Below are 23,018 nucleotides of genomic sequence, written 5' to 3'. Positions count from 1 at the left end.
GAATATGTGGACTCGTGTGCGCCACCTCAAAAGAGTTACTTGCAGACGTAGTTCAGGATAGCCACCGAGTCAAAGCTGGCTTGCTGCAGTTAAACCCCACCATCCCCTTGTTGATAATGATGCATATGTAGTTAGATCTGATGTAAGTCTTGCTGGGTACATTTGTACTCAGGTTGCTTAATTTATGTTTTTGCAGAGAGACTTCAGTCTCACTAGTAGTTCCACGTGGACTTCGACGCTTAGCTTGTTACCTCAGCTACGATCTTGTGCCCTCGGCAGGATCTGGTAGATAGTCAGGCTTCTCAGCCTTTTTCATTTATAGTTGTATGTACTCAGACATGTTAAGCTTCAGCATGTGCTTTGACTTGTATGCTCTGAGTGTTGGGTCATGAGACCCATGTTTGTAATATCCCGCCCCTCGGAGCCTATTGAATAAATACTTGAGTCGTAGAGTCATGTTGTGATGCCATGTTGTATTTGCACATATCGAGCATATTGTGTGTATGTTATTGAAATGCTTGGTATGTGTGGGATCTGACTATCTAGTTGTTTATCCTTAGTAGCCTCTCTTACCGGGAAATGTCTCCTAGTGTTTCCACTGAGCCATGGTAGCTTGCTACTGCTCTGGAACACTTAGGCTGGCCGGCATGTGTCCTTCTTCGTTCCTGTGTATGTCCCTTCGAGGAAATGTCACGCGATGAATACCGGAGTCCTGTTAGTCCGCTACAGCCCGGTTCACCGGAGTCCTGCTAGCCCAGTGCTACAGCCTGGATTCACTCGCTGATGACCGACACGTTCGACGTTGGGTCATGGATGCCTGTCCCTATAAGTTTGTGCCACTTTGGGTTTACGACTAGCCATGTCAGCCCGGGCTCCTTATCATATGGATGCTAGCGACACTATCATATACGTGTGCCAAAAGACGCAAACGGTCCCGGGAAAAGGTAAGGCGACACCCGTGGGAATACCGTGCGTGAGGCCGCAAAGTGATATGAGGTGTTACATGCTAGATCGATGTGGCATTGAGTCGGGGTCCTGACATCACTGACATCACAAATGAGCTTCAAGCTCTCGGCGCCACTGAGATCACCAAGTATGAAGTCATCAAGACACTCCTGAGATCACCTGACAGCAGTTCTGATGATCCTGAAGACATTGGAAAGGAGCTTGCTATGCTTGTGAAGAAGTTCCAAAATTTCACCAAGAAGAAAGGCTTCAGAAAGTCTTCACGAGCAAGCTCAAGGAATGATGAAGCTTCTGCTCATGACTACAAGAAGAGAACATGCCACAAGTGCAAGAAACCTGGCCACTACATCTCTGAGTGTCCGCACTGGGACAATGAGAACAAGAAGAAGAAGAAGAGCAAGGAATATGACTCTGACAACAAGAAGAAGAAGAAATACTCAAAGTCTTCTTCCATGTCTTCCTCTAAGTCTTCATCACACAAGAAGAGCTCATCTGGCAAGGCACGTGCGTTTGTTGGCAAGGAAATGCATTCAGAGGAGGAGTCCGCTTCTGAGGAGGCGAAGGTCGAGTCTGTGGAGGAGTCCTATTCTGGCGTTGCGAGTCTGGCTACAGCATACGTTGCCAAGTCCATCTTCAACACTGAAGACAATGACTTCATCACCGACACCGATGCAAATGACAAGGACTACTCCGCTCCTACCTACTGCTTCATGGCACGCGGTGCCAAGGTAAACACACACACTACTCACTATCAAACATCTAGTGAAGATGACTCTGATTGTGGCTCCAAACCCAGCTACAAAACACTTGCTAAAATTGCAACTGAACAATAGAAAGCTATGGAACATATTCAAAAACTGTTAGACAAAAGCGATGATCTGTTAGACGCTGAAATGACTCGATCTTAGTCCTTAATTGAAGACATAAAAAATCTTGACGTTAAGTATGAGGAACTTGAAACTTGTCATGAAACGCTCTCAACCACTCATGAAAGGCTTTCCTATGATTATCTTCAAAGGAAGCAAGATCTTGAGAAATTGAGAGCGGCTCATGAAGATCTTCAAAAGGAAAACGAGTCACTTCACGCCAAACAGATCAGTTCTCCTCAGGAAGGATTTGAACCACCATGTCTTAAATGCATTGAGCGTGACAACGCTACCTCTGTTGCTGAGTGTTCTACTGCTGCTACTGTTGCAATATCTTCAACTATTGATGTGATAACTAACCCCTCTGCTGAGGATACCACTGCTATTGCTGATGAGAATGCTAGGTTGAAGACATTGCTTGAAACAAGGATGTTCAAAAGTCTCAAAGGGCATCAGACACTATGTGATGTCCTCAGAAGGCAGATCCTGAACCGAAACCCTAGGAAAGAGGGTGTTGGGTTCGAAAGGAAAATGAATGTTGATGGCTCTTACTGGAAACCTGAGCAGTACCCCAAAACCACATGGGTTGCTGCAAAGGAACCTTCAGCGGGTCCATCCACCCTATCTGGCTTCACTTGTGCTAATCCCATTATTATTGATGAATCCTTTGATGCAAACTATAAACTGTTTAAGAATCATAATGGTGAAGTGTTTGCCAGGTATATTGGTACTAACTGCAGGAATGGACCGCCTATGAAGAAGGTCTGGGTGCCGAAAAGGTGTTTGGAGAATCTTCCTGTGAATGTCATCATGACACCATAGGGAAACCATACTCAGGCCTATGAATATGAGCGCGTTTCATCAAACCGCCATGTTCATAAGACCAAGAACTATTCTGCTTATTCTTATGAGTACTATTGTCCAGCTACAAGACTTTTTGCTAGGGCTCCAAAGCCAAAGTTCTCAGATGCTGCACTTAGACTCATTGCTTCGAAGCCACCCTTGAAGATGTGGGTGGCTAAGAAAGCTTAACTCTCTTTTGCAGGGAAAGGTCTCCAGCCGACAACCAAAATCGTCTGATGCTATTGCTGGGGACCTTAAACATCTTGTAGGGCACAAGATCAAATGCCCAAATGGTCTTATTATGTATTTTGTTCCTGAGTCGCTTGCCACATGCTCTATCAGTCCTAACCTTGATTTAAGCCTTCATAATCCACTTGCTCGTCAAATGTTTATGCTTCACAATTCTCTTCGTGAAGCCTATTCCCCTAACTGTACTGTAGGGTACGACACCAGCTGCTTCAGAATGGATTATTGATAGTGGGTGTACCAATCACATGACCGGCAAGCGAAGCCTTCTTATGGACTCAACCTTACGTCCATCTGACGAAAGTCACATCACATTTGCTGACACTGGTAAAAGCAAGGTATTGGGTCTAGGTAGAGTTGCAATCTCAAAGGATCAACACTTGGATAAAGTCATGCTTGTTGAATCCCTTGGTTTCAACTAAATGTCTATCTCAATGCTTTGCGACTTAAACATGATTGTGATGTTTGGAAAATATCGTTGCCTTGTTCTAATGGAATCTGACAAGTCTCTAGTGTTTGAAGGGTATCGGAAAGATGATTTGTACGTGGTAGATTTCTCAGCAGGACCACAACTTGCCGTATGTCTTCTAGCAAAAGCTTCTGAATGCTGGCTCTGGCATCGGAGGCTAGGGCATGTTGGCATGAGGAACCTCCACACCCTTGCAAGGAAGAAGCATGTCATAGGCATCGAGCGCGTCAAGTTCAAGAAGGATCACTTATGCGGTGCCTGTGAAGCAGGAAAGATGACGAGGGCCAAGCATCCCTCGAAGACAATCATGACAACGACTCAACCCTTCGAACTGCTCCACATGGATCTTTTCGGTCCCACTCATTACTCAAGTCTTACTACTACTTCTTGTCTCTATGGCTTTGTCATTGTTGATGATTATTCAAGATATACTTGGGTGCATATAATCCTCTACAAGACTGAAGTGCAGGATGTCTTCAGACGCTTCGCCAATCGAGCCATGAACAACTATGGCGTCAAGATCAAGCATATCAGAAGTGACAATGGCACTGAATTCAAGAACACTAGCCTCGACACTTATCTCAATACACTAGGCATCACTCATGAGTTCTCAGCTTCGTACACACCACAGCAGAATGGCGTCGTGGAACGCAAGAACAGAACACTCATTGAGATGGCCCGGACAATTCTTGATGAATACAAGACTCCAAGAAAGTTCTGGCCTGAAGCCATTGATACTGCATGCCATATCATCAATTGTGTGTATCTTCAAAAACTTCTCAACAAGACATCCTATGAGCTCCTTACTGGCAAGAAGCCAAATGTCAGTTACTTTAGAGTATTTGGTGCCAGGTGCTGGATCAAGGATCCACATCACACTTCAAAATTTGCACCAAAAGCACATGAAGGTTTTATGCTTGTATATGGAAAGGATTCGCACTCCTACAGAGTCTTCAACCTTTTTCACTATAAAGTGGTTGAAACAGTGGATGTGCGGTTCGATGAGACTAACGGCTCACAAAGAGAGCACCTGCCAAATGTGCTAGATGAAGTTCCATCCAGTGAATCAATCAAACTTATGGGAACTGGAGAAATCATACCTTCTGAAGCTCAGCCTGAAGAGGAACTTATCATCTCCGCACCTAATCAACCTGAAGACAATGCTCAGCCTGAAGACAATCCTTCTAACAATAACAATGATCAGCAAGAGCAAAATCTTCGTCCAGTACATCCTCGTGTCGCAAATGAAGTACAGATTTAGAGAATAATTGATAGCATCAATGCACCAGGTCCACTCACTCGTTCAAGGGCAACACAGCTAGCAAATTTCTATGGGCACATCAATGCACCAGGTCCACTCACTCGTCTCAATATCTGAACCCAAGAAAGTTGAAGAAGCCTTCATGGAACCTGAATGGATTCAAGCTATGCAAGAAGAGCTTCAACAGTTTGAGCTGAATAATGTATGGGAACTGGTTAAGCGTCCTGATCCTCGCAAGCACAATATAATAGGCACCAAATGGATATATCGCAACAAGCAAGATGAGCATGGTCAAGTTGTCAAAAACAAAGCTCGTCTCGTTGCTCAAGGTTACACTCAAGTTGAAGGGATTGACTTCGATGAAACATTTGCTCCTGTGGCTAGACTTGAAGCCATACGCATACTGCTAGCCTATGCAAATCATCATAACATTCTTCTGTATCAAATGGATGTGAAGAGCGCTTTTCTCAATGGCAAGATTGAAGAAGAAGTGTATGTTGCACAACCGCCTGGCTTTGAAGATCCAACACATCCTGACAAGGTGTACAAGCTCAACAAGGCACTGTATGGCCTCAAACAAGCCCCTCGGGCTTGGTATGACACACTCAAATACTTCCTGAAGAGCAAAGGCTTCAAACCTGGTTCCCTCGACCCCACTCTCTTCACGAAGACATATGATGGTGAACTATTTGTGTGCCAAATATATGTGGATGACATTATCTTCGGCTGCACCAATCAGAAATACACTGACGAGTTTGGATATATGATGCTAGAGCAATATCAGATGTCCATGATGGATTGCCTGAAGAAATTTGGGATGCAAGACTGCAAAGGCTTCACGACTCCAATGCCAGCCAAACATCATCTGGGTCCCGACGACAATGGTAAAGAGTTCGATCAAAAGGTATACCGCTCCATGATTGGTTCTTTACTGTATCTATGTGCATCTAGGCCAGATATTATGCTTAGTGTTTGCATGCGTGCTCGATTCCAAGCGGCACCAAAGGAATCGCATCACTTAGCTGTGAAGCGAATTCTCAGATATTTGGCTCACACCCCAACATTAGGATTATGGTATCCAAAGGGCTTAGAGTTTGATCTAGTTGGATTCTCGGATGCTGATTATGATGGTGACAAGGTGGATCGCAAGTCTACATCAGGCACATGTCATTTTCTGGGACGATCACTTGTATGTTGGTCTTCAAAGAAGCAGAACTGTGTATCTCTCTCCACTGCTGAATCTAAATACATTGCTGCTGGATCTTGCTGCACTCAGCTTCTATGGATGAAGCAAACAATCAAAGACTATGGCATTCATCTGAAGCTAGTGCCACTCTACTGCGACAACGAAAGCGCCATCAAGATTGCCAACAACCCAGTTCAGCACTCGAAGACAAAGCATGTTGAAATTCGTCATCACTTTCTCAGAGATCATGTTGTGAAGGAAGATATTGATATCATACACGTCAACACTGAAGAGCAATTGGCAGATATCTTCACCAAGCCCTTGGATGAGAAGAGGTTTTGCAAGTTACGGTGTGAGCTAAATATCTTGGAATCCTCAAATGTCCTATGATCAGGCACACATCCTAACACTTATGTACACTGATGACTTAGATGTGCAACACACGAAGTAAAGTATATCTTCAATCAATGAAGACTTACATTCTAAGTGTGAATACATTAATGTGGAATTTGACTTCGGAGCGCCACGATAATTCTGCGCCGTGTCTGGATCTAATACTTCCTATATGGTAGGTAACGCCACCACCAAATTTTTCTGTTTGAAGTGTTTCACTCATGGCGTTACGTTTGGTATGTATTCACATTTGGTTTGGCTTCAATCTCAACTTGTCTTCATGATTATCTTCACGATGTTGATTTGATTGTCTTTCTTATATATACATATATATACTAGTGTTCTGTCCTCTACAGCATTCACTTATAGCTATGTCTTCTTGTTGAATCTTTTGAACTAAGTGAATGTGATCGGACCCTAACCTCTCTATGCTTTCTATCTCAAACTCTATCTCTCCAAATCATATGCATTCTATTGAAACTGTCGAATATCTTCTCTGCGTCCTTGTCAGCAGAAGATACAGAGACAAACCTTAACTCCGTTTTCAATGCTAATTCCTTCATCTAAAACCTTGAGAAGTGGGAACGACCACCCGACAATCAAGGCGTGTGTGGGAACGTGGAACAACCTCTGATATGTTGCATGATGTCCACGTGTCCTTCAGATGTGAATCGCCAGGGGCACCTGTGTAATAACACTGTGCCGTCCCTATCCCTATAAATACATGCCTCACCACAGTCATTATCCTTTCTTCCACTCTCGCACAAACCCTAGCGCCACCGCTAGCCCTCGACAACGCCGGCGACGAAGCGCATAGCTACCTCGACCTCACCGACGCCGTCTTCACGCAGGCCGCAGACATCGTCTTCTCCGCCATCGCCGTAGGTGTCCTCCGTCGCCAAGTTAGGGCACAGATGATCGATCTGCTCGGCCTCCTCTCCCACTCCGTCTAGCAGTTCTTTGTGTGGTAAATAAAACTTCCTTTTTACGGCCCCTTTGATCCTATAGATTCATCACTTTCTACCACAAGCAGTTTCTGTTCACACAAGTTGGATCTAATTCATACTGCATCTCATAATATGCCTAGTATGTTCACTTATGCTTCACAAAGTAGTTAGATTCCTCACTTGTACTTATTCATGGATTCGTACAAATCTAGAACCAATTCTCTATCTATGAGTGAATGTCTTCGCACTATGAGGTCAATGTCTTCTAAACTGATTTATCTTCAAAATCTTCTGAGAATGCATATGACCTCTTCCCCTTCCCTCGCACCTTAATGCTATCACAGGTACATGTCCGTGGGAGAATCCCTTGGTTCTCATAGTCTGCATTCATTTGCAGAATTCTTACAGCATCATATAAATTCTCCCGAAGCCAGTTCCTGCTTGACCAGCAAGTGAAAGCCTTTGAAACCTTTGAATGTGTTGAAGCCATTCAGTTTGAAGATCATGGCTACAGAGAAATCAGCAAGGAAGGGTGGCAAACAGCGTCGAGGTGGAACATCAAGAGATCTGCCCGATGACCTCTCAGAGCTGTACAAGATAGATCCAGAAGAGGATTACAATCAGCGCAAGACACGAATCCAATGGATTCGATGATATTGGGCAGAACAGTGGTTCAAGTACAGGTTTGTGACCAAGGAATATGCTGAGAAGAATGCCATCAAGCGACCATGGGGAGACATCCTATACAGAAATCTTCAACCCAGGTGCCATTGAACAAGGCTTCTATCCCTGCATGGTCCATGGACCACAGCCTGCGGATGCAGACCCATCGTCATTGCTATGGTGTCGTGACGACAATCTGTTCAAGCGCAACTTCCAATTTGCCAAGAATTCGGTGAAGCAAAACAAGAAGTCATTGGGACTAGACTTCAACCCTGGTCCCTCTGCTCCCCGTGCCGATGGCACCCGCGAAGCTGAACCCAATCTTGTTGGGCCCTTCTACAACCTGGAAGGTCTCATCACTCATATCATGGTTCAAGGGACAGCCGTGGATGAGCCTGCAGATGACGCTGAATCTGATGAAGCGCCTGCACCGCCGAAGCCAAAGAAACTGAAGAAGCCTAAAGCTTCAAAGTCTGCCTCAGCACCAAAAATCTCACGTGCGAAGCCACTGGCTACTGCACCTCCTGAAGACAGTGTGCAGTCTGAAGATCTATCACGCATCTCCAAGAAGACTGAGATGAGAAAGGGTACTGATCAGGCACTGACTGCTGCTGCTATTCTGCGCAATGACGCCATTGATCTGTCTAGCGATGAAGATCTTGCAGATGATGCTCTTGAGCAACTGATCAAGAGCAAGGAAGAAGCAGAGATCTTCAATGATTTGCCTCTCTTTGATGTGGCAATCATCCATGACTTCATTGATGAGTGGTTTGACACGCCCAACCTCAGCTTTGAAGATCTGCAACTTCCAATTGGCCTCAGTGTCGCCTTCACTGGCGCATTGCTTCTGAGCTAGCTCTAGCTCAGCGCATCGTTGAACTGAAGCAAAAGATCGACTATGAGAAAGCTCAGTTCAAGAAGCACGTGGCCAAGCTCAGTGTGCAAGATGTGAAAAACTTCAAGATTATGCTGCACGAGCTCAAGGAAGCCTTTCTTAAGAAGCGTGAAGAAGCTCAAGGTTCTCATGAGTGCTTGAAGAGCCTGGCTGACAAGTGCGTGCAAGCCTACAATGAGGCTGAGAAGCGCAAGGCTCTTGGTCGTCCTGGCATCGACCCCAGAATGGCTGCAAAGAAGAAGAAGCCCTCAACTGATCAATCTGCACCTTCAAGGTAGGAAGAACCTCGCATAGTCTTCCCAAGCAGCATGACTGGCTCGAAGCCAAAGGTTAGGTCAACCGCTTCAGAACTGAAGAAGACGAGGACTGCCGAGGCTGAAGCCAGAAAAAGGAAAAATCCTGAAGCTTCTGATGTCGCTCCCTCTAAGAAGAAGCATAAAACCAAGAAGGATTGGGCTGCTCCCATAGAGCCCCTAGTTGTTGAACCTATCTCAATGGTTCGCCCTGCATCTGAACACCACGAGTACCAACTGATTGTTCATGAGCCTGCTTCCACAGAGGCTCATGAAGCTGAAGACATTCCAGCAGTTGATCCCACCGCTGCTGAAGACATTGGTCACCATGACAATGTTGAAGAGTTCTTCCTCAGATCGAGAACCAACTGGTATCATCGCCTGTGCTCACGCACAGCGAACTCATCAGCATTGGTCGTCCTCTGACGCCAATTGCTCAGGATGCATCATGGGCTGATCACCCACAACAACAAGACACCCCAAGTACTCCCCAACAACAACAAGTCACACCACCTGTGCCAGATGAAGAAAACGACTTTGAGGCCCAGCCAACTCCATCTCCACAGGCGTCGCCAGCGCTACGCAGGCTTCGCAAAGGACCAAGGCCTCAAGTCCCCCTTTCGAGCGTTCCAGAAGGAGAAGTGCCCCAATCTGTTGCACGTCAAGTGTTCCCAGAAGCCACTCCGACTGTGAATGTCTCCGTGTCTGAAGCCAAAGGTGCTGAAGACAATCTGGCTGCATCAGCCGATGACAAACAAGAAGAAGATCGTGTCCCTACACCCCCAATCTCTGATGAAGATGTTCGTGAAGTGAACGTGTATGTGCCCGACCCTCCAGCTCATCAAGTGGAGGTTGAGAATCTTGAGGCTGCCACCACCAACACAAATGAAGCCAATGACGTAGTCATGGCTGAAGCAAATGTGGAGCCTGCACCAACCAATGTGCCAGAGGCCAATGAAGCCAATGATGCACCAGCAACAGATGTGCATCCTGAAGCCTCTGTTGATGCCACTGCTCCTGTTCCACCACCAAGGTCACACACTATCGAGCAAGCATTCAACTATGGCCAACTTGTCACTGTCAAATGGCCTATTCTGACTCCTCCGCCTACTGTTGGTCCTCAGTTTGACTATCACGTTGAGCACATGCCTCAGGTTCAGAAGCCAATACCAAGGTTGCCCAGGTTTCCAGGCACTGCATCTGCACCCGGATCATTCAATATCAATGGCTTCAAGGCACACAACACCTTCTTTGATAGCGCTAAGAACCCCTACACCAAGGCAAGAATATCTTCTGATCGGTTCTGGATCTATCAGCAGCGCAGTTATTACTCATGCATTCTGTACAATCAAGGCTGCATTTTCCCACATATGCGTCTTGACACTGAAGCCATAACTTGACTGCCCTGTTTGGAAGAAGCTCTGGATTGCTTCAAAGAGTCTGGTTTGCTGCAGTTCGTCACTGATAAGGAGCACTGGAATGAAGAATTGCTACTCCAATTCTATGCCACTCTTCATATCCGTGGCTACAACAGGGATCCGAAGACTTGGGTCCTTGAGTGGATGACAGGAATGTTCATCATGAAGCCAAAGCCTTTGATATCATTGAACTTACTGGCCTGCCCACTCCAGGAGATCTGTATGAACCTGGTTGTCAGCTTCACAGTGCTGCTATGGAAAGCATCTTCCACAAGCCTGAGCCCAATATGAGTCAGATGCTTAGCATGATGAAGCCTTTGCCTCCAAATGCTGAATATCCTAAGGAGTTCTTTGTTGAAGACCTTGAGTATCTGCCACGTACTATCTATCACATCATAAGGCGAACTCTCTGGCCCATCAAAGGACATTCTCCACATGCCAAGCTATAAGGCGCAATGAAGACGTTAGTCTTTCATATTCTTCATGGAAAAAGCTTCAATGAACAAGACTTCTTTATTCGCCAGCTTGCTGCATCAGGATCTGACATTTTTGGCTTGAAGTTTTACGCTCCATGGATTATGCGGCTGATCAAACTACACTCAGCTGTCACCTATCAGCCCTCTGCCCGCAATCATCGGATCTTTCTGCCTGACGTCGATATGTCAGTTGAAGCCATCTATCCAGAGCCTGCCAAGGAGCCCCTTAGTCTTTAGAATGCTGAGAATCAAAGCTTCTCTCAAAACATTGAAGGAGTTCAAGCAGTCACTCGTGTTTATCCTCTGGCTGGAACTACACGTGCACCTCATCGTGCCCTCACTGAAGCCACTGAAAGCACCATTGCCCAATGGCCCAAGAAGCTCTCCCATGTTCTCAATGACCGAGAACTTCTGGTTGCCCTTCATCAGAAACAGGATATGCATCATGACTGGCTGAAGTGCCAAATGCAAAGCCTCTTGGTGGACGTAAACAGGATTCGCAATCTTGCCACCAAGAATGCCTTTGTTGCCCATGAAACCTGTTGGCGTACATGGAAAGGGCTGACGCTTATGTGCTCTGAGGATGATCTTCAAGAGGATGGCTTCTCTGAATGCTTCAAGTTTGACTCAACACCTCTAAGAAGGACTGTGCTGCGACGAACTCCGTCTCTTGAAGACTCTGAGTTCTCCTCCTCTGCTGCAACTGTGAATGCCCGAGTGATCGATGATGAAGACGATGCTACTTCACCGCCCCCTACTTCTGCACGCATCGACACTGCCCCGAGTTCGTCTGCACCGCCTAACAACACTGACGACCCTGCTGCTTCACCTACTCCTCATGGGAACGAGTAGATGCTCTATGTCTTCAAACCTTTTTGGTCCTTACTGACAAAAGGGGGAGAAGCATATGAGTTTGATAGTCTTCAAGCGGGTCCATATGGGCGGTGGTTTTATATTTTTCCCAGTGTTTACAACTCTTGCGTTTTGATACATTTGGTTCTTTGAGTTGTAACACTCAAACTCGATGGTCGTCTGCTACTTATTTGCTTTACTGTGATGCGATGATAAATTCCGCATGTGCGACGATAAATTCCACACTTAGATCATTTTGCAGACGTCCATTTTTCATTATGCATGTCATTATCTTCACATACTTTTCATGCATGATGAATTATCATCATAAGTTGAAGAGGATCTCCACAAGTATAACCTACCATGTGCATTTGCATTCCGAAAGCAAATTACTTATATGCACATCTTCAGGGGGAGCCCTTGCAACTTATGAAGACAATCCCCTATCCTTTACAATTTCACATATTATATTCCCTGTTGAAAACTTCAACTAGTTTGTCATCAATCACCAAAAAGGGGGAGATTGTTAGTGCATCTAGTGCCACCCCTAGTTGGTTTTGGAGTATTGACGACAAACCTAGTTGAGGGACTAATGTGTTTGTGAGAATTGCAGGATAACATAGGTAGAAGTCCCTCATTGATTCAGTTTTCCTACCAGAGATGACCCCTAAAAATGAATGAAGACATTGAAGTCAAAGGTGGTATGTGAAGACATTCACATTGAAGACTATGACAAGAGAAGACATTGCATGAAGACTATGGAGCGCAAAGACTTAGTTGTTTCGTCGTTCTTTTTCTTCTTTGTTGAGTGATAGGAACCACCGTACTGTTAAGTGGGGTCCAGGTGAACCAATCAGAATGACTGAAGTGATGCTTATCCAAAATCCTATGTCTTCGAGTGAAGACTATGAGAGCAAATCTTGTCTAGAGTTGGACAAGTCAGCTTTGCTTGTAGCCCAAGTAAAGTTGCCATGTGTGTTTGAAATCTGACCGTTGGAACACGTGTTAGTTCCTTAGTGACCAAGGGTCATTTCGGACAAATCAGGTCGGGTTGCCTAGTGGCTATAAATAGCCCACCCCCTACAACCACAAACGGTTGGCTGCTCAGAGTTAGAGTACGGCTTTTGTCGTTGGAGAGCAACCCACCTCGAAGCCTTTGAGAGATAATTCCTTGCGAGGATAAAGCCCTAAACACCCAGAGCCAAAGAGTGTTAGGCATCACTTAAGTCTTCCTATCTGTGTGATATGAAGACTTATTACACTTGAGGACTGTGAATCCTCCAGCCGGTTAGGCATCGCGTTCTGAGCATCCAAGAGTCATTGTGGATCGCAGGTGAACGAAGTCTGTGAAGGTTTGGAAGTCTACCTTGAAGACTTACCAGAGTGGTTGGGTGAGGACTGGGTGTCCTTAGCTCAAGGGGAATAAGGTGAAGACGAGGTCTTCTGAGTTGAATCTCAGCCTCCCTAACCAGACGTACAGTTGTCACAGCAACTGGAACTGGTCCAACAAATCATTGTCTTCAACGAGTCACTGGTTTCATCCTTCCCTTCCCTTTGCTTACTGTTGGTCCTTATGAAGTCATTGTATGGTTGCATTATCTTTTGTCTTCACTAAGTGACTACTTGTTCTGATTGGCCTCACAATATCTTCCTACCTGATCTTTACTGCCTAGTTGCTATTAGTCATTGTGCTTTCACTTCATTGAATACTTGACTATGGTTTGCCTAGTGTAGTCTACCTTTCGCTGCATGGTAATAGGTTTATTTCTATCGTTTGTCTTCGAAACTTCCATGTTTTGAAGACTTCAATAAAAATCGCCTATTCACCCCCCCTCTAGTCGATCACTAGCACTTTTAGGGATCATCATGGTCCCATGTGAAGAAAGAGATGCGGTGTGATCCCTCAGGCGTGCCTTCCAAGCTGCAGTAATCGACGACCCCGACAGCAAGGTCGAGGGCCCTCCTGAGGTCATCCCCAAGAAGAAGAAGTAGATGCACCATGCAGGACCTCGAGAGGGTGGCGTCACAGCCGGAGCCTCGTCAGGATCAGTGCCCGCTCCCGGGGCACCTCCCTCCATCGCATAGGAAGGCACACTCAGCGCCCTTCTCGGGCAGGGCTCGGGGGCTTTCTTCTGGAAGGCTTCAGACCTTGCGCACATCATGAGGGAGGCGCTTGGGCACCACTTGGAGGCGTGCTTCACGGCACGTTTCCCTTAGGACGGCACAGGGCAGGGATCGCCCATCGTTCAGGAGTTCATCACCAAGATCACCCAGGAATTGCAAGACGCAAGGGCCATGCACAGCGACCGCCACTCATGAGGTGCAGCTTCCCATCCAGGCGAGGATGTCGGGCTGCGTGTCTACATCAATGTTCCAGGGCTCAACAGGGCCGCTTCTCAGGAGCTTTTCTGGCCTTCGCGTGTGGGACGCTGCGAGGGCCCACCGCACAGCTACATTCGCATGCCCTTCGGCCTGCCGAGCGTGTCGTCCGCCTACCAGCACAACTTGCAGCGCATCCTAGTGGCTCAGGAGGCTAGGCACCACGCCATCCTGATGGAGATGGAGATGGTCCTCAAGGAACCACCTGAGCCCCTAGAGCCTCCTGAGGCTCAGGGCCCCAGTGGCCCATGAGGAGCAACCCCTTCGCTGCGCACCTTCAGCTGCCCCAACTCTCCTTCGTCAAAATAACCAGGTGACATTTTCCAAGTTCATTTAGCTGGGAGCGCCCCTCGGACCGCATAATTCCTAGGCCACGTGGGTCCGTCCCTATGGCATGTATCGCTTTTTATGTCTTTAGCTTACCTTGTTGGGAGCGCCCCTCGGGCTGCATCATCCCCAAGCCGCTCGGGCTTGACCCAGTGGCATGTATAAACCATGCACTTACTTAAGCCTGCTACTCTCATGTTTAATCTACCTATGATTACTACTTGCTCGATCGCCACTCATCGTGGGGACCGCGCACCGACCGTCTTTCTTCAGGACCCTTCGCGTGAGTAAGTTGAGCACGACGTCTATGCTCGGGGCCGTGCCTGCAGCGTCGATAAATCCAATGGCTGAGCTCTTTCTGGCGGGTCGGCCCCGTTTATGTCACCTCCTGGGCCGTTGGTGCTTGGCTTTCTCACGCGATAACCTCAGGAGATTCGTTCGGCGCATGTTGTCTGACCACCTCGCAGGAATAGCACAACGAACAAGAACCAAGACCAGGCGCAACACACCTTGAGGTAGGGCCTCATGAGTCCCGTGCTGGCTCATGAGTGCCCAGATACACCTCATCTAGCCCTGCCGTGCAAGCCACGTGTCAGGGAGGGGCTGTACACGCCCCGGGGGCTCTCCGCAGAGTGAGCCCCCCTCCCACACACAAGTGGAAGCACCATGCTCCGTGCTGGCCGTCGACACTGCTGAGGAGCCGCTATGCCCATGCACAAGCGGAAGCACTATGCTCCGCACTGGTGATAAACAACTAAGGGCGGCTTCACGGTCGTACCAACCTCAGGAAGCCCCAGAGCTCAGCGTCCAGCCTCACCGCAACGCCTCCCCTCGGGAGAGCCGCACGAGGGGGCTGGGAACAGGGGCTGCGCTCGGGTCACGCCCAAGTGCATGCCACCCAACCAGGTCTCCCGGAACTGGGGGCTGCGCTCGGGTCACGCCCAAGCGCACGCCACCCAACCAGGTCTCCCGGACATGGTCGTCGCACGCCCCTCCCAAGCCGGGCCTCGGTGAAGGCAAAGGTATAGAGATTGTTTGCACGTCAACGGGGACTCCTGAGCATCGCGACTCAGGAGCCTAACAGGTCACGTAGCCCCTCACTCCTTGGTCTGTCCTGGTCTCCGGTCGGCCCAACGGCAGTTGAGGTACGCGCGGGGCCGGGCTCTACCAACGTAGAACATTAACCTATCCTCGCGTACTCTCCCTGTAAGTTGTTTGCGCGTCAAGGGGGACTCCTGAGCATCGCGACTCAGGAGCCTAACTGGTCACGTAGCCCCTCACTCATTGGTCCATCCTGGCCTCCGGTCGGGCCAACGGCGGTTGAGGTATGCGCGGGGCCGGGCTCTGCCGATGCAGAACACAAAGCAAATAGGAAGAAAATCGCAAAATCTCAAAGCAAATATTACAAGACATATTGTCCTCATAATATCAAATGAAAGTTTTAATGCCTCCACGAGGCCTGATGCGTATTGTAGGAATGAAATAGTAAAGCAGCCGCAGGCCACCCCTAGACACCGCCATCGCCTGCAAAAGGTGCTCCTCCCTTGGTAGCGTCGTCTTCTCCTGCACCGCCAGCTGCAGGATCGGTGGCATTGCCGGTCGAGGGCGCGAGGACGAAGCCGCGGAACTTCTTCAGCAGGGCCTCCACCTGACCTTTCATGGCTGCGGCGGCGGCAGCACAATGTTCATCAGCTACAGGCTCCAGCAGCTCGTCGAGACGAGCATTGGGGTCGCGGAGGTATAGATGGCTGAAGACACGCGTCAGCGCAGCTGAAGAAAGGACATGAGCCTCTGCCTCAGCCATGGGACCGATGCCCTCCATGACTTCCTCAAGCGCCTTCACCAAGTGGGGAAGCAGCTGAGTAGGGCCATCCTCGTCGGTGGTCAGCGGCTTCTCCAGGCCCTTCTCGTACAGTGACTTCAGGGCCACGCTGGACCTCTTCTCAAGAAGCAAGAAGGTCACGCGGTCTTCGTCAAGGACCTTTGCCTTGGCGTCGACTCGGCCTCTCTCGCCTTCGCCTTCTGCTCCAGCTCCTCCAGTCGGCTGCGCTCCACGGCCTATGCCTTCGTCAGCTCCCCCAGCTCAGCATCGTGGCCCTTGATGGTGTCCTCCCGAGCCTTCATCTCCTCCTCCTTCGCTTTGCGGTCACGTGCTTCTTTTGCGCGCTCGTCGCGCAGGCTCTTCAGCTCGCCCTCCAGCTTTCGGCAGCGGTTGCGGGCGGCCTCGGCGTCCGTCAGCACCACCTCGCGATCGACCATAGCTCTAGCGGAGGCTTGCTTATCCTTCTCGGAGGCCGCCGCGGGCTGGCTCAGCGACGCTCGAACTGCCGAGTCGGATTGAAACCAGCCCGAGGCCAGCTCTAGGCGCCCGGGCACTAGGTGCGGGTCTGCGCCTAGGAGGTCTTCCCGCAACTTGGCCATCCCCGAGAAGACACGCTTCAAGATTACGGAGGGAGCAGAAGAATATGGGGCCAGAGGCGCACCAGGACGAGGAGGCGACGTCGTTACCAGAGCCTGGAAGATCGAGGGCTCCGGAGTCCTCGGGACCTCATCAGTCGAGTCGGGTGCCGGCACTTCCGGAGCCGGCGGGGCCATGGGGCTGATTCCTAGTGCCGATGCTCCTCTTGGCCTCGCGAGGGCGACTGGGCTGGGGAGGTGCGGGTGCTGTCGCCTCTCTTCTCCGCAGAGGGGGGGGGGCATGGCCGCGGAATCCTCCTTCCTCTTCTTCGCTGAAGACACCGGCCTGATCAAAAAGGGCGAATGTCAGAAAATAGCAAGTACAATCAGGAACAAGACGAAGCTTGAAGCACTCACTGATCCACTGCGACATATTCCACCTTCCGCTTGGGGATCCTGAAACCCGAAAGCGTCGGGGCCTGAGGAGTGGGCACACGGGCTCCGAGGGCAAAAGACGGTGCAGCAGAAGGGCCGGGGCGGCCCCAGGCGTTGCCAAGTCGAAGGCAGCATCTCGAGAGACCAGCGACGATCTAGCCCTTTGTCGGGATGAGGAGCATCTCCCTCTCCTCCTGGCGGGTGTCGACCTCGGCGTCGTCTGGTAGAGCACGGAGGATGTCAGCCTTGCTCAAGGGGGAGTTCTCCACCATCTCCTCGGGGGTCTCCTCCGAGTCCTCCTCCCCCTCTTCCTCCCCGCAAGACTCGTCAGAAGACACCTCCACCGGCTTCGGCGCTGCAGAGGCCCTAGCGAGCGCCGGTGGCACCAGCCCGCGCACGTCAAAGGTCAGCCTGGAGGCAACAAATTGCTCCCAGTCCTTGCGATGGAACAAAGGAACAAAGGCGCTTGGTGGGTACTCTTGGTTATCCCCAACCAAGAGGCGCAGAACTGCAGTTAGCTCGTCATCACGCAAGGCCACTGGGCTGAGACGAATCTTGTCTTCTTCATCTCCAAGCTTCCGCAAAGGGCGCGCGCACGCCTGAAGTGGAGCAACGCGCAGCGTCAAGAATTCCTTCAGGAGCATGGCCCCCGTCACCTTGGCGGCCTTCAAATCGATCGTCATCTGCTCCAACACCGACAACGCTCGCTCGTTGGTGAGCTCTACACGAGACCACCCTTTGTCAGACTGGGGCGCCTCCGTCGGCAGTTCCAAGCGTGGATGGACGTGCTTGGCACTCATCATGACCCATTTGGCCCTGATGTTGTCAACCCTCTTCCCGGTGTTCGAGATCGAGTTGGCCTGGCCGGCCGCGATGAAGTTGGCGCACCCGAAGATATGGGGGCTGTTTGGATTGCAGCCCTCGGCTGCCAAACCAAAATATTGGTCATTGACCAAGCCTGGCTTCCTGTTTGGATGGGAACCAATATTTTGGTGCGCCCAGCCTACTCCAGCTTTCCTAGTTCAACTCGACGCCAAAAAGTTGGCAAGTCTGGGCGGCCAAATCCTGCGCCAATAAATTGGCTAGCCAACGATTGGCAGGGCTCACATAGGCAAGAACCAAACAGCCCCATGGCCTCCGGTGAGGCGGAGGAAGAAGAAGTGGCGCAGTAGTGCCACGGACGGCATCATGCCTAGGTACGCCTCGCAATAGTAGGTGAAGATAGACAAGAGAAGAATGGAGTTGGGATGGAGATGCAGCGCCTGTAGCCCGAAGTGGTCGAGGACCTCGAAAAAGAAATCAGAAAAGGGGGAAACCAACCCGGCGGTGATGCTGCTCGTAAAGAAAGGGAAGAAGGTGCTCCGCTCAGGCTTCGATGCGTCGAAGGCAAGCCGGAGCTCCATCTTCCCCCTCTCGTTGCTCTCCCCCACCGTCAGCAAGCGCGTGGCAGCTAGGTTCTTCTCCGTGACGTTGGGCGCATCGAGGGCTAGCTCGAACCAAGCCGGCGCCAAGGAGGACTTGACCTTGCACGGCGCCATTGGTCGCAGATGTGGAGCGAGGTCAGAGCGGATCTGGAGGTTTCGGCAGCAGGGAGCGATAAAGGGGATCTGGAGCAAGGCGAGGAAGAAGCAATGAAAGCAAGCACTGTCTGCGCCAGCCTTTTTGCCAAGACGGGCAGTTCCCGAGGTAGCGTGGGGAAGCGAAGACGCCCACGTCCAATCAAACGCCACACGTCAACCGAGGCCGCAGGCTTTTGGGGCCCGTGGCGCTCCGTGCTTGACCTTTGGATTCGCCTCGAATACAAGCCCGAGCGCGCCTTGGGCCCAGGGGATACTATCGGTGTTCTGGGAACGGGGGTCCCCAGACTTGCCTGCCTGCGGCCCATGGCGTGGCTGAGCTAGCAGGTCTGTATGGCCCATCTTCATCGACGAGATATTCAAGACCCTCGCGAGGGGCCAAGCCTCGCGAGGTGGACGACGCAAGACCTCCTCAGGAGTGGCCTTGCCAGGCAGGCTCACGAGGGGCGCAGAGATCAAGGCAAGGCAAACCTCACGAGGTCCTCGTGACATGAGCCATGATGATCGAGACCAGGCAGGCGCCAGTGTGCACAGTACCCTTGCTTCCTCTCTGGTGCCAAGGGGGCAAGCGCAGGCGCGGAGTACCGAGTCATCATGCAAAGATTTCCATATCGGTGCAACGAGACCAAGACCAGCAGCACGACAAGATGGGGTCAAGATGGAGCCCACGACGACGTCACCACCAGAGCCTTTTGCAGGCGAAGACTACTTTTGTCAGGATAAGTTGTACTAGCTGTCCCATTTCAAATTGGCCGTTGTTTGCCCCCTTCGCACTCAATATTTGGGGAGAGGACCAGGGCCTATATAAGTAGAACTAGCCACCACAATAGGGGGGACGAGAAAAAAGAGGGAGAACTCATTCAGAGGGATCTCACCCACACAAGTTCGCCAAGCACAAGAACACCTCAACCTCAGGAGGCTGTTCTTCCCCTTGTATTGTTCATCATCAGCCCAAAGGCAATCCACGACCATCACACTGGAGTAGGGTATTACACCACAATGGTGGTCCAAACCAGTATAAATCTTCTGTCTTTGTGTTGCAAGTTTGTGGAGTTCATCCGCGAGATCTTAGCGAGCTAGGGCATGGATCAATAGGGAGAAAACCTTCGCGCGCACCCTAGTGTTCAAACCTCGAGGGTTTTGCCAGTACCCGTGATCCAACAGATGGATCCGCCACCGCAAACGTTTTGCACCTTTTTTGATGGTTTTTTACATCCCCGTTTGTCATTAATGCATTGCACACAGTTTTGTCAAAGGGTCTCTGATCATAGTGTCGCGTTAGCAGCATCCTGCAGTAGTGATGATGCCCTCATGTTCGTATTTTATTTTTATCGTCCCCTCTATCTCTAAACATGTGGACATATTTTTCGATAGCGGCTTTCGCTTGAGGAAAAGTGAGATCTAGGCTTGGGGGAGTTGATACGTCCATTTTGCATCATGCTTTTATGTTGATATTTATTGCATTATGGGCTATTATTACACATTATATCACAATACTTATGCCTATTCTCTCTTGTTTTGTAAGGTTTATACGAAGAGGGAGAATGTCGGCAGCTGCAATTCTAAACTTGAAAAGGAGCAAATATTAGAGACCTATTGCTACGTCTTGAGCTTGCGTTGGTTTTCCCCGAAGAGGAAGGGATGATGCAGCAGAGTAGCGTAAGTATTTCCCTCAGTTTTTGGGAACCAAGGTATCAATCCAGTAGGAGCCCACGCTCAAGTCCCTCGTACCTACACAAAGCAATAGCTACCCGCAACCAATGCGATTAGGGGTTGTCAAGCCCTTCACAGTCACTTACGAGAGTGAGATCTGATAGATAGAATATTTTTGGTATTTTTGATATAAAGATGCAAAGTAAAAAGTAAAAGAAAAGTAAATAGCAAAACAAGATTAAAGTGATGGAGATTGATATGATGAGAATAGACCCGGGGGCCATAGGTTTCACTAGTGGCTTCTCTCGAGAGCATAAGTTTTCTACGGTGGGTGAACAAATTACTGTTGAGCAATTGACAGAATTGAGCATAGTTATGAGAATATCTAGGCATGATCATGTATATAGGCATCACGTCTGTGACAAGTAGATCGAAACAATTCTGCATCTACTACTATTACTCCACTCATCGACCGCTATCCAGCATGCATCTAGAGTATTAAGTTAAAAACAGAGTAACGCTTTAAGCAAGATGACATGATGTAGAGAGATAAATTCATGCAATATGAAATAAACCCCATCTTGTTATCCTCGATGGCAACGATACAATACGTGTCTTGCTGCCCCTTCTGTCACTGGGAAAGACCACCGCAAGATCGAACCCAAAGCTAAGCACTTCTCCCATGGCAAGAACTACCAATCTAGTTGGCCAAACCAAACGGATAATTCGAAGAGACATGCAAAGATAACCAATCATACATAAAAGAATTCGGAGAAGATTCAAATATTGTTCATAGATAGACTTGATCATAAACCCACAATTCATTGGTCTCAACAAACACACCGCAAAAGAAGAAGATTACATCGAATAGATATCCACAAGAGAGGGGAGAACATTGTATTGAGATCCAAAAAGAGAGAAGAAGCCATCTAGCTACTAACTATGGACCCGAAGGTCTGAGGTAAACTACTCACACTTCATCGGAGAGGCTATGATGATGTAGAAGCCCTCCGTGATGACGGCCCTCTCGGGCGGAGCTCCGGAATAGGCCCCAAGATGGGATCTTGTGGATACAAAAAGTTGCGGCGGTGGAATTAGGTTTTTGGCTCCTGTTCTAATTGTTTGGGGGTACATGGGTATATATAGGAGGAAGGAGTACGTCGATGGAGCACCGAGGGGCCCACGAGGCAGGGGGCGCTCCCTGTAGGGGGGGGGGGCGCCCCCTACCCTCGTGACCGCCTCCAGTACTTCTTGGAGTAGGGTCCAAGTCTCCTGGGTCTTATCCGAGAAGAAAATCACGTTCCAAAAAGGATTTTTCTGTTTGGACTCTGTTTGATATTCTGTTTCTTCGAAACACTGAAATAGGCAAAAAACAACAATTCTGAGCTGGGCCTCCGGTTAATAGGTTAGTCCCAAAAATAATATAAAAGTGGAAAATAAAGCCCAATATAGTCCAAAACAGTAGATAATATAGCATGGAGTAATCAGAAATTATAGATATGTTGGAGACGTATCAGGCATCCCCAAGCTTAATTCCTGCTCGTCCTCGAGTAGGTAAATGATAAAAAGAGAATTTTTGATGCGGAGTGGTACTTGGCATAATTTCAATGCAAAATTTCTTAATTGTGGTATGGATATTCAGATTAGAAAGATTCAAAACAAAAGTTCATATTGACATAAAGAATAATAACACTTCAAGCATACTAATAAAGTAATTATGTCTTCTCAAAATAACATGGCCAAAGAAAGTTATTCCTACAAAATCATATAGTCTGGCTATGCTCTATCTTCACCACAAAAAGTATTTAAATCATGCACAACCCCGATGACAAGCCAAGCAATTGTTTCATACTCTAACTTTTTCAAAACTTTTTCAATCTTCACGCAATACATGAGCGTGAGCCATGGACATAGCACTATGTGGAATAGAAGGGTGGTTGTGGAGAAGACAAAAGAAGGGAAGATAGTCTCACATAAACTAGTCTTATCAACGGGCTATGGAAAGGCCCATCAATAGATATCAATGTGAGTGAGTAGGGATTGCCATGCAACGGATGCACTAGAGCTATAAGTATATGAAAGCTCATCAAAAGAAACTAAGTGGGTGTGCATCCAACTCACTTGCTCATGAAGACCTAGGGCAATTTGAGGAAGCCCATCATTGGAATATACAAGCCAAGTTCTATAATGAAAAATTCCCACTAGTATATGAAAGTGACATAACGAGAGACTCTCTATCATGAAGATCATGGTGCTACTTTGAAGCACAAGTGTGGTAAAAGGATAGTAACATTGTCCCTTCTCTCTTTTTCTCTCATTTTTTTTATTTGGGCCTTTTCTATTTTTTTATGGCCTCTTTTTTTTCGTCCGGAGTCTCATCCCGACTTATGGGGGAATCATAGTCTCCATCATCCTTTCCTCACTTGGGACAATGCTCTAGAAAATGATGATCATCACACTTTTATTTTTTTTACAA

Source organism: Triticum dicoccoides, chromosome 5A, assembly GCF_002162155.2.
Source record: "Triticum dicoccoides isolate Atlit2015 ecotype Zavitan chromosome 5A, WEW_v2.0, whole genome shotgun sequence".
Lineage (NCBI taxonomy): Eukaryota > Viridiplantae > Streptophyta > Magnoliopsida > Poales > Poaceae > Triticum > Triticum dicoccoides.
This window is presented reverse-complemented; position numbering follows the sequence as displayed.